The 6,982-nt window shown below is 46.8% G+C and overlaps 1 non-coding gene across 1 annotated transcript; it reads left to right on the forward strand.

Moving 5' to 3' along the window:
- The first annotated feature begins 653 nt into the window (after positions 1-653).
- trnal-aag (transfer RNA leucine (anticodon AAG)) lies at positions 654-735 on the forward strand. The gene has a single exon. It is a non-coding gene; the product is annotated as a tRNA-Leu (tRNA).
- Positions 736-6,982: the final 6,247 nt, after the last annotated feature.

Here is a 6,982-nt window from a genome sequence, read left to right on the forward strand (position 1 = left end):
TTTCCGGATTCCTGTGTGTCATTTTGTGTGTGTCCCATTGTCGGTGTGGTAATACAGAGTGTCCTTGTGACATCGTGCAGCCATGTCAGCCTGCAAACACGGGTGCTGCGGTGTCCGGGTCTCTGGGCGGTTTCAGGGCCATGCTATAGTTTTCAACACAGGCTGGATGCTGAAATTTGTCTCGCTAACACACAGCACTGTGGGGCATCGGAACCTAAGCACCAGCCGGGATTGTTTGCTAACCGACAGCAGAGTGTAGCAGCGGAAGCGTGCTGGTCCCATAACCCAGAGGTCGATTGATCGTAAGCCTTCTTCTGCTAGTTGCATTCTTATATACACCAACAATAAAATGCTCTATTGCTACCCCAATCAAACGCACTTAATTTTATCACACTTTACTTACACCAACTTCCTGCTTGCAACACACAACAGGGATAAATTTTGAATGAAATTTACAATGGGTGTGTTGCAGCAAACTTTTATTTATTAGTGTTGCCTTGTGAACACGTAGCTGCTTCTGATATAGTGGGTTGCATCAGAAGTGAGTTTGCCGTCCACGAATTTAATTTCCTTTCGTTTCCCCTGCTATTTACAAGAGCAGGCCACATTTCAATCACCAGTCACTAGTTTCAGATTCCTTAGCGCACTGACGTGGTAGCGTGGCCGAGCGGTCTAAGGCGCTGGATTAAGGCTCCAGTCTCTTCGGGGGCGTGGGTTCGAATCCCACCGCTGCCAGATATTGCGACATTTATAAATTTCGTCGCTTCACCACCAGCAGTAAACCAGGCAGGCATGCCGGTTTTGGGTCACCTTTTCCTTCAGTTGCTATTGACAGGCTGATCCGAATCGCAGAATTTCCTCTGCTCCATAATTGGCCTGAACCCCGCACCGAACACTACAAACACCGTCACCCAACCAATTGAATTCAGACCGTTCACTCACTCGTCCCCACACCTGCTGCCTCTCACTTATTCAGATGTACACCACGTTTACTCTTTCTTCCATTTCTTGCAATCTATCGACCGCGCCCCCCATTGCTGTCATCTCTCCGTCGTTTCCCCGTTCGCCCTTCCAATCTTGCCGGTTGAACAGCACCTCCCATTTGTTCCTGTGCTGCAATCCAATTAATTTAACACCAGTATCTTTTTGTCAATCGAACCTATCCAGACAGCGAAAGTTACATTAAGACATGGTTAAGAGAAGATCCATTCTGCAAACGAAAAGGGTGGGGAGGGGATCTGGACTCTGACTTCAGGATGAGAGTCAGATGTGTTTTTCATACCATTAGTCTGGGGAAGTTGTGATTAGGAGGGCAAATTTTTCCTATTGTTCTCTTCTCTTAAATTATGATAAATTTCAGGCTCAGTGCGTCAGGTTTTGTTATCACAATTTATGCTTTACTTACAGCAACTTCCTTCTTGCAAAAAACACAAGAACCTGCAACACAACTTTCAAAACACTTTATTCGCACCAACATAAGCTGCAAATGCTGCAAACTTGGAGCAGCCTTGGCCTTACCCTTTCTCTCAACGCATTCCTGCAGCGCCGTGTCGCCAGCACCAGATGGTGCTCTTGGCCTTTACACAACAGGCAATACCTTCACACAAAACGGAACCCCGTTACACAACACGGAGAACCTTTACACAACAGGAAACACATTACTCAATAGCGGACATCTTTACAAAGCAGACAAAATCTCTAAACAACAGGGAAAATTTATACACAGCAGCGATCATCTTTACAGAGGAGGGACCAATTTTATATAACAGGGAACATCTTTGCACTACAGGGAATTTCTTTGCACAGCAGAACGCACCTTCATGCAAGTCTCTCTCTTCATCTCAGTCTCCGTTTCCCTGGCTGTCTACCTCCCTCTCTGTTTCTCTCGCAGTCTCGGTTTTCCCTCAGTCTCTGTCTCTGCCTCGTGTTAATCGCTCTGTCTGTCTCTCTCTCTCTTTGGTTTCTTCAGTGTCTTTCTCTGTCCCTCCATTTGTGTGGCCAGAAACACCCTTTCCGGATTCCTGTGTGTCATTTTGTGTGTGTCCCATTGTCGGTGTCGTAATACAGAGTGTCCTTGTGACATCGTGCAGCCATGTCAGCCTGCAAACACGGGTGCTGCGGGGTCCGGGTCTCTGGGCGGTTTCAGGGCCATGCTATAGTTTTCAACACAGGCTGGATGCTGAAATTTGTCTCGCTAACACACAGCACTGTGGGGCATCGGAACCTAAGCACCAGCCGGGATTGTTTGCTAACCGACAGCAGAGTGTAGCAGCGGAAGCGTGCTGGTCCCATAACCCAGAGGTCGATTGATCGTAAGCCTTCTTCTGCTAGTTGCATTCTTATATACACCAACAATAAAATGCTCTATTGCTACCCCAATCAAACGCACTTAATTTTATCACACTTTACTTACACCAACTTCCTGCTTGCAACACACAACAGGGATAAATTTTGAATGAAATTTACAATGGGTGTGTTGCAGCAAACTTTTATTTATTAGTGTTGCCTTGTGAACACGTAGCTGCTTCTGATATAGTGGGTTGCATCAGAAGTGAGTTTGCCGTCCACGAATTTAATTTCCGTTTGTTTCCCCTGCTATTTACAAGACCAGGCCACATTTCAATCACCAGTCACTAGTTTCAGATTCCTTAGCGCACTTACGTGGTAGCGTGGCCGAGCGGTCTAAGGCGCTGGATTAAGGCTCCAGTCTCTTCGGGGGGGCGTGGGTTCGAATCGCACCGCTGCCAGATATTGCGACATTTATAAATTTCGTCGCTTCACCACCAGCAGTAAACCAGGCAGGCATGCCGGTTTTGGGTCACCTTTTCCTTCAGTTGCTATTGACAGGCTGATCCGAATCGCAGAATTTCCTCTGCTCCATAATTGGCCTGAACCCCGCACCGAACACTACAAACACCGTCACCCAACCAATTGAATTCAGACCGTTCACTCACTCGTCCCCACACCTGCTGCCTCTCACTTATTCAGATGTACACCACGTTTACTCTTTCTTCCATTTCTTGCAATCTATCGACCGCGCCCCCCATTGCTGTCATCTCTCCGTCGTTTCCCCGTTCGCCCTTCCAATCTTGCCGGTTCAACAGCACCTCCCATTTGTTCCTGTGCTGCAATCCAATTAATTTAACACCAGTATCTTTTTGTCAATCGAACCTATCCAGACAGCGAAAGTTACATTAAGACATGGTTAAGAGAAGATCCATTCTGCAAACGAAAAGGGTGGGGAGGGGATCTGGACTCTGACTTCAGGATGAGAGTCAGATGTGTTTTTCATACCATTAGTCTGGGGAAGTTGTGATTAGGAGGGCAAATTTTTCCTATTGTTCTCTTCTCTTAAATTATGATAAATTTCAGGCTCAGTGCGTCAGGTTTTGTTATCACAATTTATGCTTTACTTACAGCAACTTCCTTCTTGCAAAAAACACAAGAACCTGCAACACAACTTTCAAAACACTTTATTCGCACCAACATAAGCTGCAAATGCTGCAAACTTGGAGCAGCCTTGGCCTTACCCTTTCTCTCAACGCATTCCTGCAGCGCCGTGTCGCCAGCACCAGATGGTGCTCTTGGCCTTTACACAACAGGCAATACCTTCACACAAAACGGAACCCCGTTACACAACACGGAGAACCTTTACACAACAGGAAACACATTACTCAATAGCGGACATCTTTACAAAGCAGACAAAATCTCTAAACAACAGGGAAAATTTATACACAGCAGCGATCATCTTTACAGAGGAGGGACCAATTTTATATAACAGGGAACATCTTTGCACTACAGGGAATTTCTTTGCACAGCAGAACGCACCTTCATGCAAGTCTCTCTCTTCATCTCAGTCTCCGTTTCCCTGGCTGTCTACCTCCCTCTCTGTTTCTCTCGCAGTCTCGGTTTTCCCTCAGTCTCTGTCTCTGCCTCGTGTTAATCGCTCTGTCTGTCTCTCTCTCTCTTTGGTTTCTTCAGTGTCTTTCTCTGTCCCTCCATTTGTGTGGCCAGAAACACCCTTTCCGGATTCCTGTGTGTCATTTTGTGTGTGTCCCATTGTCGGTGTCGTAATACAGAGTGTCCTTGTGACATCGTGCAGCCATGTCAGCCTGCAAACACGGGTGCTGCGGGGTCCGGGTCTCTGGGCGGTTTCAGGGCCATGCTATAGTTTTCAACACAGGCTGGATGCTGAAATTTGTCTCGCTAACACACAGCACTGTGGGGCATCGGAACCTAAGCACCAGCCGGGATTGTTTGCTAACCGACAGCAGAGTGTAGCAGCGGAAGCGTGCTGGTCCCATAACCCAGAGGTCGATTGATCGTAAGCCTTCTTCTGCTAGTTGCATTCTTATATACACCAACAATAAAATGCTCTATTGCTACCCCAATCAAACGCACTTAATTCTATCACACTTTACTTACACCAACTTCCTGCTTGCAACACACAACAGGGATAAATTTTGAATGAAATTTACAATGGGTGTGTTGCAGCAAACTTTTATTTATTAGTGTTGCCTTGTGAACACGTAGCTGCTTCTGATATAGTGGGTTGCATCAGAAGTGAGTTTGCCGTCCACGAATTTAATTTCCGTTTGTTTCCCCTGCTATTTACAAGACCAGGCCACATTTCAATCACCAGTCACTAGTTTCAGATTCCTTAGCGCACTTACGTGGTAGCGTGGCCGAGCGGTCTAAGGCGCTGGATTAAGGCTCCAGTCTCTTTGGGGGCGAGGGTTCGAATCCCACCGCTGCCAGATATTGCGACATTTATAAATTTCGTCGCTTCACCACCAGCAGTAAACCAGGCAGGCATGCCGGTTTTGGGTCACCTTTTCCTTCAGTTGCTATTGACAGGCTGATCCGAATCGCAGAATTTCCTCTGCTCCATAATTGGCCCGAACCCCGCACCGAACACTGCAAACACCATCACCAAACCAACTGAATTCAGACCGTTCACTCACTCGTCCCCACACCTGCTGCCTCTCACTTATTCAGATGTACACCACGTTTACTCTTTCTTCCATTTCTTGCAATCTATCGACCGCGCCCCCCATTGCTGTCACTCTCGCACCCACCATCTCTCCGTCGTTTCCCCGTTCGCCCTTCCAATCTTGCCGGTTGAACAGCACCTCCCATTTGTTCCTGTGCTGCAATCCAATTAATTTAACACCAGTATCTTTTTGTCAATCGAACCTATCCAGACAGCGAAAGTTACATGAAGACATGGTTAAGAGAAGATCCATTCTGCAAACGAAAAGGGTGGGGAGGGGATCTGGACTCTGACTTCAGGATGAGAGTCAGATGTGTTTTTCATACCATTAGTCTGGGGAAGTTGTGATTAGGAGGGCAAATTTTTCCTATTGTTCTCTTCTCTTAAATTATGATAAATTTCAGGCTCAGTGCGTCAGGTTTTGTTATCACAATTTATGCTTTACTTACAGCAACTTCCTTCTTGCAAAAAACAAAAGAACCTGCAACACAACTTTCAAAACACTTTATTCGCACCAACATAAGCTGCAAATGCTGCAAACTTGGAGCAGCCTTGGCCTTACCCTTTCTCTCAACGCATTCCTGCAGCGCCGTGTCGCCAGCACCAGATGGTGCTCTTGGCCTTTACACAACAGGCAATACCTTCACACAAAACGGAACCCCGTTACACAACACGGAGAACCTTTACACAACAGGAAACACATTACTCAATAGCGGACATCTTTACAAAGCAGACAAAATCTCTAAACAACAGGGAAAATTTATACACAGCAGCGATCATCTTTACAGAGGAGGGACCAATTTTATATAACAGGGAACATCTTTGCACTACAGGGAATTTCTTTGCACAGCAGAACGCACCTTCATGCAAGTCTCTCTCTTCATCTCAGTCTCCGTTTCCCGGGCTGTCTACCTCCCTCTCTGTTTCTCTCGCAGTCTCGGTTTTCCCTCAGTCTCTGTCTCTGCCTCGTGTTAATCGCTCTGTCTGTCTCTCTCTCTCTTTGGTTTCTTCAGTGTCTTTCTCTGTCCCTCCATTTGTGTGGCCAGAAACACCCTTTCCGGATTCCTGTGTGTCATTTTGTGTGTGTCCCATTGTCGGTGTCGTAATACAGAGTGTCCTTGTGACATCGTGCAGCCATGTCAGCCTGCAAACACGGGTGCTGCGGGGTCCGGGTCTCTGGGCGGTTTCAGGGCCATGCTATAGTTTTCAACACAGGCTGGATGCTGAAATTTGTCTCGCTAACACACAGCACTGTGGGGCATCGGAACCTAAGCACCAGCCGGGATTGTTTGCTAACCGACAGCAGAGTGTAGCAGCGGAAGCGTGCTGGTCCCATAACCCAGAGGTCGATTGATCGTAAGCCTTCTTCTGCTAGTTGCATTCTTATATACACCAACAATAAAATGCTCTATTGCTACCCCAATCAAACGCACTTAATTTTATCACACTTTACTTACACCAACTTCCTGCTTGCAACACACAACAGGGATAAATTTTGAATGAAATTTACAATGGGTGTGTTGCAGCAAACTTTTATTTATTAGTGTTGCCTTGTGAACACGTAGCTGCTTCTGATATAGTGGGTTGCATCAGAAGTGAGTTTGCCGTCCACGAATTTAATTTCCGTTTGTTTCCCCTGCTATTTACAAGACCAGGCCACATTTCAATCACCAGTCACTAGTTTCAGATTCCTTAGCGCACTTACGTGGTAGCGTGGCCGAGCGGTCTAAGGCGCTGGATTAAGGCTCCAGTCTCTTCGGGGGGGCGTGGGTTCGAATCCCACCGCTGCCAGATATTGCGACATTTATAAATTTCGTCGCTTCACCACCAGCAGTAAACCAGGCAGGCATGCCGGTTTTGGGTCACCTTTTCCTTCAGTTGCTATTGACAGGCTGATCCGAATCGCAGAATTTCCTCTGCTCCATAATTGGCCTGAACCCCGCACCGAACACTACAAACACCGTCACCCAACCAATTGAATTCAGACCG

The sequence above is a fragment of the Somniosus microcephalus genome, unplaced genomic scaffold (genome assembly GCF_052327205.1).
Source record: "Somniosus microcephalus isolate GS21.2 unplaced genomic scaffold, FLI_Smic_1.0 unresolved_chr9, whole genome shotgun sequence".
Taxonomy (NCBI): domain Eukaryota; kingdom Metazoa; phylum Chordata; class Chondrichthyes; order Squaliformes; family Somniosidae; genus Somniosus; species Somniosus microcephalus.